Source organism: Helianthus annuus, chromosome 2 (genome assembly GCF_002127325.2).
Source record: "Helianthus annuus cultivar XRQ/B chromosome 2, HanXRQr2.0-SUNRISE, whole genome shotgun sequence".
Taxonomy (NCBI): Eukaryota; Viridiplantae; Streptophyta; class Magnoliopsida; order Asterales; family Asteraceae; genus Helianthus; species Helianthus annuus.
The window spans coordinates 129,799,669-129,813,191 of NC_035434.2; positions in this window are offsets into that span (position 1 = coordinate 129,799,669).

The window sequence follows — 13,523 nt, forward strand, 5'->3', positions numbered from 1 at the left end:
CCTTTTCCTACTGATATCATATGTTAAATAAAATATTTTAAGCAGTAGAGACTGATCAAAACTTCAGAATTTTATAAACACCTTGAATACCGTCAATTACCGACTTTTACGCTAATTAAGCGCATAATATGGTTTAAAACCATATTTAACGCCTAAGACATGTTACCTACTGATTTTATAAATAAATTTTTATACTTTAACTGTATGTATAAGTCTTGAACTCAGATTTCCAAATTTGACCTTAAAAGCATATGTGAAATGACCAATATAACTGTATTTAGTTTACCCATTTTATACAAGTTTTCATACTTGTTGGGTCTAAATCACATTCTAATCCGGTCTTCACTTAATCTTGCGTTTTGAACCGTCAACCTTTCTTGAAAACTAACCGGTCTAAATTATAACTAAATAAGACCCGTTAGGAATCTAATAGGTTATTAAAACCCTTCGTTCCAGATTAGGAGCCCAGTAAAAGCTACTTGCACTTGCTGATTAGAATATACGGCTGATAATAAATTACATTTTAGCTCGGGTAAATACTTTTAACTTATTTTCCCTTATACGGGCTTGGGACACGGTAAATTATTACCGCTTGGTCGGGTATTGAATATTTAATCGATTAGTGGTTAAATCATTGAGATAACCCATTTTAATCCGTTTTGTTTGATACATTGCATTTGGGGGTTAATATGACTGTGTCTTGGATATACTCAGCTCATTCATTTGAAATGGCCACGACCTAAGCACGGGGTGTAGGCATACACCTGACAGTTCCGTATGTAAAACGGTATCTCACTCGTGAGGAAACTTCTTGTTGGCTTATACTAGTGGTGTGTCTATTAATTTTGTCCCGGCTCTTCTATTCCGGGCCTCGAACGTACGACAAACATGTAAAACTGTATACAAGATTATTTTAAATAATTGTCCCAAGTTATAAAAGATTTTATGCCTTGTGCATCCAAACCAATTTTATAAACACTTTTCAAAAAGAGTCAGTTAATTGTATTTACCAGTGTAAACTGACGTATTTTTTTCAAAAAGATTAAGTGCAGGTACTACACAAAATGGGCTGGAAAACTCATGAGTATTAATTAAAGAGTCTTGCAAGCTTTCAATACTTAAGGTTTGTTGAACAATATTTACTTTCTGTTTTAGATCCGCCTGTGGATCCACTTACAACCGTTGTGTAATATTTTATTATACTTTCAATTCGGTTTGTATTATTACTTTAGATTTCCGTTGTGCATCTAAACTGTGATTATTTGACTATGATGATATCAACTATGTCACGATACTCCCCACCGGGCCCACCGGTAATACGTGGAAATATTGAGGTGTGACATTTATGCATAATTATAACTTAAAAAAATGAGATTGACATAAAGTTTTATAAATAAAATGCAATTATATGATATATATTCGTGTGTTTTTGTAGTTAAATTTTAATTTTAATATATTAATTTGCAAAAAAAAAAAATTAAAAATTTGAAAATTCCGGTTGAATGGCCCGTGTTCGGGTCAACCCGCTAATATTCGGGTCGTGTTCAGGTTCATATGTATGATAAGATTTTCGGGTTCGGGTTGGTCTAAAATTTTCGTGTTCGGGTCGAGTTGAACCCGCCTACCTGTGAACCCAACCCATTTAGCACCCCTACTAAACCCCACCATTTTCAAAACCATATTTCAACCTTTCCTTCACCTTCTCTCTCTAGAATCACTACACTATAGTGTGATTTTCTTCATGATTCACTGATTCAAACACTTAATAAACTTGTTCTTCATACAATTTGTCACTTTTTTCATCAATCAACCCAATTCAGTTCATAAAATTTGTCACTTTTTTTTCGCGTGATTTTGAAGCGAATCACTCAATTTGTTTCTTCGATCGTTAATCAGTGTTTCTAGCATTCGAATTTCATCAATCGTTGAGAAAAACCGAAGAAATTGGCTTCGATCTGTGTAATTTTGTCTGATGTTCGAACCGATCAATTTAATTTTAAATTAATTTGATTGATTGACTTGTTTCAATGAGGGATGTAATTGATAAGGTGAGTAGTTTGTTATTAATTTTGGTCTTGATTGATGAATCGTTTGATGATTTTGTGGTTTAATTTTGATTTTTATGGCTTTTTTTTGGGTATTTTTTATAGTTTTAGTTCATTGCGTTTTAATCCATTACATTGTTGAATTGTGTTTTATAACACAATGACAAAACAGAGTTTATTGTATTTTAGTCCATTTTGATAACCTGCTAGTGAGCGGGTCTCCGTGTATACAAATTCACAATGGGTAATCTTAGGGCATGTTTGGCAAAGCTTATTTTAACAACTTATTGACTTATTTACTTTTTGAAAAGTTAAAAGGTGTTTGGGTTAGCTTATTATGTGAGGGGGAAAAGTAAATAAGTCACTCCATCCTGACTTATTTACTTTTCCAAAAAGTCAATAAGTTATAAGTTTCTCCAAAATAAGCTTAGCCAAACATGCCCTTATTCTACAAAATCTTACCATGAAGGGACCATGATACAATTATCAATATAATTATATCAACATAGGCACAAGGACTTATTGGTTAATTATTATAACTTGATAATTAAACTAACATATTTAATGGATTAGGATCAAATACAAAGACTCCTTAAAAAAACCCACTACAAAAAAAACTTAAACACCAACCACCACCCAAAAACCTAAACACCCTCCCCATCACCCACCAATTTTTTTTTTTTTTTGGGAGGGGGTTTAGGTTTTTTTTTAGATTTTTGGGTGGTACAGGGGGGTTAGGTTTTTTGGGGTTTTTTTAGTGAGGTGTAGTTCTTTTTTTTTTTTTTGCGGGGGGGGGGGGGGGGGGTAGGGGTAGGGGCTTTAGGTTTTTGGGTGGTGAGGTGGGTGTTTAGGTTTTGGGTGGTGGTGTAGTGGGTTTATGTTATTCGACACTTGTCACTCTATAAATCTTTCTTATATTTCTTACAATTAGGAGTATTTGTAGAATAACTTAACCCTTAATTAGGATCAAATACAAAGGCTCCTAACTGTAAGAAGTGTACAAAGGCTTGATGTGTGTTGGTGTGTATATAGTTTAGATATATAATTAAGCCCTTTTTACACCTTTAGCCAAGTTTTAAATTTATAAAACACGATATTCACTAACACTAAACACACATATGGGCAAGTGCACCCATCGTGGACGTAGTATAGTGTTGGTAAGATACCGAGGTCGTCCAAGGACACAAGAGCTTTTAGTACCGGTTTATCCTCAACGTCTAATCAAATCAAAAAGTTAGAAAAATGTTTTTAAACTAAGAAAATAAAAACTAACTAAATGCTGAAAAATAAAAGTAAAATAAAAACAGATAGACAAGATGAATCACTTGGATCCGACTCATGTATTAGTATAACCTTTGATTATTTTCGCACTTTTGCACTTGTTTAAGAGATTATCTTAGTTATTGTAGTAGGCCCCTCTTTTGAAGGCGACGTTACCCTCAACCCAGTAGTTTGAGTCAGCAAGGATACAATCCTAAAGGGTTGGATTATTGGAAGATAATGAATTAAGTTATTAATGCAAATTGTGGTAGGCCCCGCTTTTGGCGGTGACGTTACCCTCGGCTAAGTAGTCTGAGTCAGCAGGGATACAGTCCTAAATAGCCGGGTTGTAGTATTAATAGTAGTTAACTTATGAGGGGGTCAAAGAGTTTGGATCCCCGCCATCCAATACCTATGGGCATTGAAGGAGATCCTACTAAATTTGACCCAGGTCCCTTGCAGGACCTCTAATATGCTGAACAAGGGCAAGACCCTTACCAAACCGTTCCCTTAACCCCCGACCAGGTAGCCAACATACCTCCATATAGACCGTGGAGATATGAATGGTGAAAATCTTTTATTTTATATAGACAGTAAAATAATGCCAAGACACCACGGACAAACGATAAGGAAAGATCACCTTCAACATAAGCAACTAGTTATTAAAGTCATTAATACAAAACCAAATAAAAAGTGCAAAAGATTAAAAATAAAAAGTATTATACTAAACACTTGTCTTCACCAAGTGATGTAAGAGACTTAGGCAAACATGGCCTTGATTGTCAAGAACTCTTACTATCAATCTTGGATCCCGAGACGACTCACACACTCTACGATGGACAATGGATGATGGTGGTGGATGATGGTGTTATGGTGGTGGTGGGTGGTGGATGAAGTGTGAGAGAGGTGGTGTGCCAAGGGATGAGTTGGAATGAAACCAAGCACTCCTATTTATAGGCTGAACAGAAGGCTGGGCACGGCCCCGTGTCCGCTGGACACGCCCCCGTGCCCGTCTGACACTCTCTCTCTTCATTAATTGTAATTCGCAATTACAATTAATGCGCCTGCTGTACTTTCACCACGCCTCCGTGCTCACTGGACACGGCCCCGTGGTGGGCAATAGAAGCTTCTACAGGTTTGTCTTTTCTGCTGCTTCTTGGGCACGGCCCCGTGCTGGCTGAGCACGGGGCGTGTTCAGGCTTCTGTTTTCTCTTCTTTGCTTGGGAGGATGTCGTTGAGGGTTCGGGCAGTCTACTTTTATTCCTTTTCTTGTATTTATGTTAGAATTAGCTGTCTTTTTGCTTCTTTTGTGAATTTGAGCTCATTTCATCCTGAAAATACAAAAGGAAGACAAAAACACTCTTTTTCCAACATTAGTACTTAAAAAGGGTTAGTTTAATGCCTTATTTGATGTAATTTATATGTTGCATTTTACACACATCAAATACCCCCACACTTGAACTTTTGCTTGTCCTCAAGCAAAACTCTTTATGTTGGTGCAGTTGTCTGTCGACTACATCTTCGTTCGAGTCTTAGGGTAGAGCTGATTGTATTGTGAACAGTAAACGAGAAATCTTGTATTAGATAGGATCGCTTATTGGGCTTTAGATCGCTCTTATGGCCCAATTAGCTAGTAGGATCGCTCGAATGGCATATCATCAGGACCGCTCGAGTGACATGATGTTGGATCGCTCGAGTGGTAAGTGTTTGGATCGCTCATATGGACTTGTCCATATAAGCGACCCATGACTCCTATATATAGGCGGTCATATGAGCGGTTCCAGTAGTGAGCATATGTGTGTGTGTAACGGCGAAGCTCTGCCCGTTTGTCTCCAAAAGCTTGTAACTTGACAGTTAATCAATACAGGAGACGTTAAGTAGTGAAATCAAGCTTTACGAAGACTAGTTCAATGAATTCCGCCTCTGAATTAGTCTAAGCACTCTTCTGAACGACTCGTCAGGTCAACAAACGTTCCTACAAGTGGTATCAGAGCTCAGGAGGAAGAGTTCTTACCGTTTAGCTCGATTTTCGCTCAAAATTCTCACTTCTACACCTTCTTTTCTTAGTTCGAGAAGTTTTAACGGTCGGAATCGTCTCAAAATCTCAGGGATTGTGCACGATAGCATAGAGTTAAATCCTTGAAAGTTTGAAGCAAAAATTCGAAGTTTTTAGCAGTCAAATCATGTTCAAAATGTGGACCGTTCGTAGTGACATCATCATGAACCGCTTTTAGATCAAGTTTTGGACCGCTTTTTCGTACAAATTTGGTTCTGACTCGCTCAAAATTGTTGTTTGGACCGCTCATTAGTCAGTTTCTAAATCGCTCGTGTGAACATTTTTTGGACCGCTCCACAATACAGTTTCTGGATCGCTCCAAAGTAACTTTCTGGATCGCTCTTGGAACACATTCTGGACCGCTTATTAGAACAATCTTGAATCGCTTATTTGGACACCTCATCTGGTCCGCTTATTTGGTCCGGATAGCTTGGTTTGCTCATTTGATTCGCTGATTCGGACATCTGGTTCGCGTTTGTGTTCACAAAATATTTGTCGGGATATTTGAAAAATGACAATGAGGTTTGATGTGCAAGAAAACAATGATCTTGAGAGAATGAATAGTTGGTATCGAGGATATTTTAGTGATTCTTATCGGAAATTGTCCAAAGAGGTTTGGTGTAAACGTTTTGAATGTTTTCTGAGCAAGAAAGATGAAACTTTGGATGATTTGGAGAAACGTTTTTATCGTTTGATTGACTATTTGAAGGAAAATCAAATAGTGATATCAGAAGCTGAGATGGTATCAAAGTTTGCTAGTGGATTATCAGCTGAATGGGATGATTTTTTGAAAAATTTGAAAGAAAATTCTAATTTTTCAAAATTAACTTTGAATACATTCATCAGCGAACTTAAAAATCATGATAATGAGAATTATCAAAAGAAGAGAGAAATATTGGATAAAATAAAAATGAATTTGGATGATTTGAATTTAGATGTGATAACTGAGATATATAAAAGAATCAATGTGTGTTGGGCAGCGAAAAGAAATTTGGTATATGATATAAAGAGGTTGTTATATTGATGATAATAGAAATCCTCTTGATCTTGTTACAATCTTTGGTGCAGGTACATATAAGATAGAGAAAGAACAAGTGCCGAAGGTTGAAGAATCTGTGAAGAATGAAACTTCATGTTCTGAAACAGTATGCTTCGAATGCGACAACTTCAAGACAAAAAATGACAAACTCTTGAAGGATGCGGAAAGTTTGACATCAAAAGTCAAGAAGTTGGAAGACGAGAAGCAAGCTGATATTAAACAGATTCTTATGTTACAAGAAAATTGTGAGAAATTGAAAATTGAAAATGACAAACTGTTGGGTAAACTGAACAGTTTGACATCAGAAAACAAAATTTTGAAAGAAAATGTAAAGGTTTTTGAAAGCAAACAGAAATCATCAGAAAATGAAGATTTCTGGATAAAATTGGAGAACAAAAATCTTTGATCTGAGCGTTTGGACTCAAAATGGTGATTGGTACGATAACAGAGTGTGTTACAGCTGCGGATATCACGGACACATTGCTGTTAACTGCCAGTATTGGAGTTATGAGAATAGGAGGTGCTTTAACTGCAACATCAAAGGTCACATTGCCAGAGATTGCCCAAGGAAATCAAATGAAAGATTGAGGGCTAATTCTCGTAAATCGGCAAAGATTCCAGTCAAAGTCAAGCCTCAGGAACAGAAGGTTCTGAAACCTAAAGTTCAAAAACAGTCAATTCAGGAAAAGAAAGTGAAACTTTCACAGGGGCAAAAAGACCGACTGAGGAAAAAGAGAAAGAAGGAAAGAGAGTATTTAGAGAGAATTTTGTCCTCGGGTTCACGGGATAAACAGAATAACAGTTCTGATGAATCTACTCCCTCAGTTGCAAAGACAAGCAAAAAGAATTCATCAGATACAAATCTGGGGACAAAAGAGGAGAAGAAGAAGAAGAAGGTAACAATCTGTGGCGATGAATCTGTTTCTTCGGAAACAAAGGAGCCACATGTCGGCGATGAATCTGACTTATTAAAGTCAGACAAGCCACATTCAGGCAATGATTCTGGTTCGTCAAAGCCAGAGGAGCCATGTGTTGAGGTAAAATTGTCGAAAACACCCAAGGCTGGTCGGGCTTGGGTGAATCTTTTTAAATGAAAAAACCTGACTTGCCGGAGATCCCAAGATGGTATCGTGGATCATGAATCAGCATCTTTCTAAATCTGTTTGTGAAGTTGCAGGACTTGCCGGAACTCCCAGGTTTGTAAGCGAGGAGTAGGAATCGGCAACTTGAGAATTCAACCAACAGATGGTAATTGGTTGAAAAACAGGTTTGAAAAGCTTAATTGCTAAATCATACTAGTGGTTATATGGTAGTGATTGGAGTAGATCTTACAAGTGATTAATTCAAGGTCATTGAGTTGGACTTGATTTAACTATCATTCATGAAATTGGTAAACAATGTGATGATTTTGCCCCATTTTTACAAAAGATAAAAGCAATCAAACTAAATTTTCCGGAAAAACCATTTTGATTAAAACAAACTTAAGTGTTTTGAAATCATTATGGGAAAATAGTTTGTTGTGAGGGGGAGTTCTGATTGTTTATGCCCAGTGGATGGAGAATTGAAGTGATTCTCATCAAGTTGTCAAGTTTGTACAGTTTGTTTTAAATTTTCTCAGAAAATCAAAATTGAAACATATTTTGATTTTAGGGGGAGAAAAATTTTTAAAAAAATTAGAAAATTTGAAAATGTCAAAAACATTGAAAAAGTCAAAAATGAGTTTTTGTTGTGAAAAAGAGGAAATGATAGTAAATCAGTGGACTATCACAGCACGCTAAAGAAATGTAATGCTAAATGTGATAAACGGTCTCACTGATGATGTGACGATAGGTTTTTGTACATTTAGTAGATTTATTCGGGATATAAACTTAAAATTTCAAACTTGTGAAATTCGTGGGGAACACTACTTGGATATATAGGTAACCCCTGAAATCTCGTTTGAAAGGTCTCGTATTCTGATATACTAGGTGTTTATACTCTATGATGTCTGGGGTATTATTCCGGGACTTCTGCTGAACGGTAGTTCTGACCTAGTCCTTGGCTAATACTTTCCGCAAAATGCTTGAAACATAGCATAAAGCCCTCAGTTGATTAGACAATAAAATTGATAATCATCTGTTGTAGCTGAAAAGATCCTCTAAAGGGGACACACTGCTAAGTCGAAGCTGATATCTCTCTGCTGAACGGAAGTTCTGACCTGAGATCCCTCAGTTCTCGCATCTTTCCCCTAATTTATGTACAGACATCATTGTAGTGTTCATACCTGTAAGACTGAATATTGGGATTCTGGATACGGGAGTATATTCAAGAGGTGGGACACATGAATTGAACTAAGTTCATAAAATACCTAAATAGTATCCTGAATAGATTGAAAATTGTATGAAAATTTAAGAGGACAAATATATCGTCAATCAACGTGAATCGTTTAGAACTTAAAACGATTAGAAGCTTAACGGTGCTTGTGTTGTGTTTCAAAAACTGATATGATCCTCTTGCACAAACTCACAAAAATATGTTTGTTTTGCATTTAAATTTCTGTTTTTGCATTTATGTTTCATATTTTGAAAATTCAAAAAGATTTTCGACAACTGATGTTGAAGAGCTGTTTTTCAAAATCTCAAAGGCTAAACTTGATGAACCTACAGGTTGGTTAAATCGTTTGAAATGTTTAAAATGATTCATTAGATTGAATCAGAAATTGAGATGTTTCAAATTTGTGAATCAGTGTTTAATTGTAAAAAGTATCAAATGATTAGTTGATTCATTAAGTTGAATCACAATTATTCTGGTTTGTGATAGAGTGTTTGAGTTTTGCAGGTTTCTGATCCTGTTGTTACAGATAGCCAGGAAATATATCAGAACCAGAGAAGAGCTTAAAACAGAGAAAGCCAGGAGTTGATTTCAATGGTGATAACGATTTCCAGACAGAGATCCTAGCATGATGATAGGGGGAGTCTGACGAAAGTTAGAACCAGAGAAAGATCCAGGCATATGGTTTCAGGAAGGAATTTCTGAAGAAGATATGATTCCAGGCAGAGTTCCTGAAGAAGACCGAACGAGATTGAAGAGCTGGGAATGATTGAAGACTCTCACTGAAGATTCCGTCGACATTCAAGGGGGAGTCTGTTGGTGCAGTTGTCTGTCGACTACATCTTCGTTCGAGTCTTAGGGTAGAGCTGATTGTATTGTGAACAGTAAACGAGAAATCTTGTATTAGATAGGATCGCTTATTGGGCTTTAGATCGCTCTTATGGCCCAATTAGCTAGTAGCATCGCTCGAATGGCATATCATCAGGACCGCTCGAGTGACATGATGTTGGATCGCTCGAGTGGTAAGTGTTTGGATCACTCATATGGACTTGTCCATATAAGCGACCCATGACTCCTATATATAGGCGGTCATATGAGCGGTTCCAGTAGTGAGCATATGTGTGTGTGTAACGGCGAAGCTCTGCCCGTTTGTCTCCAAAAGCTTGTAACTTGACAGTTAATCAATACAGGAGACGTTAAGTAGTGAAATCAAGCTTTACGAAGACTAGTTCAATGAATTCCGCCTCTGAATTAGTCTAAGCACTCTTCTGAACGACTCGTCAGGTCAACAAACGTTCCTACAAGTGGGGGAGTCTGTTGGTGCAGTTGTCTGTCGACTACATCTTCGTTCGAGTCTTAGGGTAGAGCTGATTGTATTGTGAACAGTAAACGAGAAATCTTGTATTAGATAGGATCGCTTATTGGGCTTTAGATCGCTCTTATGGCCCAATTAGCTAGTAGGATCGCTCGAATGGCATATCATCAGGACCGCTCGAGTGACATGATGTTGGATCGCTCGAGTGGTAAGTGTTTGGATCGCTCATATGGACTTGTCCATATAAGCGACCCATGACTCCTATATATAGGCGGTCATATGAGCGGTTCCAGTAGTGAGCATATGTGTGTGTGTAACGGCGAAGCTCTGCCCGTTTGTCTCCAAAAGCTTGTAACTTGACAGTTAATCAATACAGGAGACGTTAAGTAGTGAAATCAAGCTTTACGAAGACTAGTTCAATGAATTCCGCCTCTGAATTAGTCTAAGCACTCTTCTGAACGACTCGTCAGGTCAACAAACGTTCCTACACTTTAAATGTGGCTTACACTCCCAAATGGAATGGGTAGAAGAGAAGGTTTTTGGCTTGTCATAGAGTGTCGGGAATCCAAGATCTTTTTGGGTTTTATTTTTATTTATTTACAATCCTATTCGTTATGATTTATTTAGAACGTGTCATAGGACAAATTACTTATTTGGGCATAACATGCCTTTTTAAAATTTCATTTATATACAAGTTCACATACCTCATGGGAACACTCGGCCGAAGTTGTATATTTTTGTGAATCACTCGAGAGCGGCATGGAACTTATGCCTTCCATAGGATTGCCAAGCAATCAATCCTCCTCCTTTTTAACTTTATACCTTTGTAAATATCAAGAGGACTTTTTGGGTGAAGGGTTAGGCTTGGACTAAAGGTGGGTGGTTGGGTTAGTGGTTAGAAAAAGGGCGAAAAGCGTAAAAAGCGTCGGTTTTCGTAACACACTTTGTTTTTAGTGACTTTTTATTTTGAAGTATTTCTCCAAACAAGCTTTTGTTGTATAGCTTTGTTTGTTTTTAACTTCATCATCATTTTTTTTTCAGTCACATAAAAGAACGAGCTTGCGAAGAACCGAGCTTGTTACTAAAATAAAGGGTGAAAAATAAAAAGGTTTTTGGTGGGTAAAAAGGGTTTAGGGTAAAGAAACGAAAGGTTTAGGCTCAAAGGGGTTAACTAGGGGGATTTTGGGTAGGTGGTAAAAAAATGAAAAATAAAGGTGTAGAAAAAAAAATGGTTAGTCCTAATGCCTCCATCATTTACTTACTTGGGTTTAAGTTGGTAAGGACCGGGAATGAATCGTCGTGGCAAGTTCTAGAGTTGTAAGAACCAAGCGGCTATTCACACAAGAAACGAAAAGTGAGCATTTAGTCTAAAGATGTAAATTTGTATGCTCAATAAAGGCTCAAAACTCACTTTTGTGGGAATGGGTTTTAATGTGATCAAGTATATATAGTCAAATTTTGACTAGACTTGTTATGCCGTTTCATAATTTTCTTATGTTGGTTCTTGTTATCACGACGCTCTCGGTTGTAAATTTTATAAAAATATAACCTTATTAATCTTGGGATTCCTAACTTAAACTTCAGACAAGTAAAAAGAGAAAAAGAACAAAAAAATTTGAAAAAAAATTGGGGTGTTTAGCGGTTCCAATAGAGTTTTGTGTAAGGCTTGTTGTTAGGACTTGCAAAATTTCAAAGTGTTAGCTTCCCCCCCACACTTAAATTACACATTGTCCTCAATGTGTCCCAAAAATAAATTTTTAGGTTGTGTAATGTGGTGTTAAAAAGCAAAGATTTATGTTACTGGCTGTCTGGACACGGCCCCGTGGGGACCGGACACGGCCCCGTGTTCAGGTGCCAGTAACAGAAATTAAAGTAATGAGACAGAAGCCTGGACACGGGGGCGTGTCTGGTGAACACGGCCCGTGTCCAGTTACCTGAACTGGGCGTTTTCCTGCAGGTGGCTCAGCACGGGGCCGTGTTGGTTGAGCACGGCCCGTGTTGAGCCTTCTGTAATGGGGATTTGTGTCGGGTTGCTTCGTTCTTTGTGCATGGGGCCATTTTCTCGTTCCCTTTTTCATCCATTACCACCAAGAGTGTGTTTTATTTATTATAGACCTATCAAACCTTAGAAACCATCATTTCATTGCAAACATAGAGAGATACATATAGTTTCACAATAAACTAAAAACTTAACTAAATAACTAGGGGGATACACGAGGTTATCATAAAGGGTTCTCCTTATTTAAGAAAATTTCGGGAATAGTTTCCCGATGTAGTAAGACCTTTAGCCGATTGTTCCTTGGATATTGTTCAAAGCCACTCTTCTATCTCCCTTGGAAGGAAGAAAGCGGCTTCATTTTCCTCAGTGGCTTGAGGAGGAACATTCACCGGGACTCCTTGCACCACCCTCTGCGGAGGCTCTTGGTGCATGGCATACCATTCGGCCGGAATGATGACCTCGGGTACTACATTCCACGCTCTTTGGGTTATTATGGGAACCAAAGGCGGGGAAGCGAGAAGGTTTAACCTCTGGTGCAAGAGGTTCACTTCTCGAAGACAGCCTTCCAACCCCACCGTCAGATGGTTAATACGGTCCACTAACGCTTCTTCTACTCCCGTCATTTCGTCTATGGCCTCCCTTAAGGCGTAAACGTAGTTCACTAGGGAGTCTTCTGCTGTGGACGACCTTCTCCCATTTCGGTTACCTCTTGAAGATGATCCGCTTGTTCTGCTGGCCATTTTCTGTGAAAGAAACCGAAGATAGCTAAATTTTTGCAAAACAGTTCCTCGAACACGGCCCCGTGCTCGCTGAGCACGGCCCCGTGTTCAGTTGTCTGCAGGATTTTTGGCTAAGGATTCTTGGGGTTTTAAATTATTTTAATGATTTTTACTATGTTTTAAGCTTAGATAATTTAAAACAAAGTTGTACAACTAACTTTAAACAAGAATCCGTAGCAAATAATCTTACAAACTTCACATAGAAGGTTGGAATCATGGAGTTTCCAAGCTCCCATGGAGGAGATGTTGAAAAAAAAATTTTTGGAAGAAGGGGAAATGAACAAAAGTGGAAGGGACAAGATGGTCCTTGGGAACCTTCTTTTAGCACTTACCTAGGATGGTATATGTGAAGATCCCAGGAATCTCTGTCTAGTGAAGTGGTCAAAAATGAGCAGGAATCAGGCTGCATTTAAAGAAAACGACAGCACACCGGACACGGCCCCGTGTCCGCTGGACACGGCCCCGTGTGCAGAGAAAATCCTGACACATTTTGTCCGTATTCTGACAAAATCAGAAGAAAATCTTTTGGGTGAGCACGGGGGCGTGTTGGCCGGACACGACCCCGTGTCTGGAGACTGTCTTATGGGTTTTTGTTGTTCCTAAGGATCTTATTCATATTGGGTGGTTCCTTACTGGATGGAACAACCCCAAAGTGCCTAAGATACCTTAATTGTCCTATACTAAGGCGAGAACGCAAGAGGTTGTCGGTGAGGGTAATTC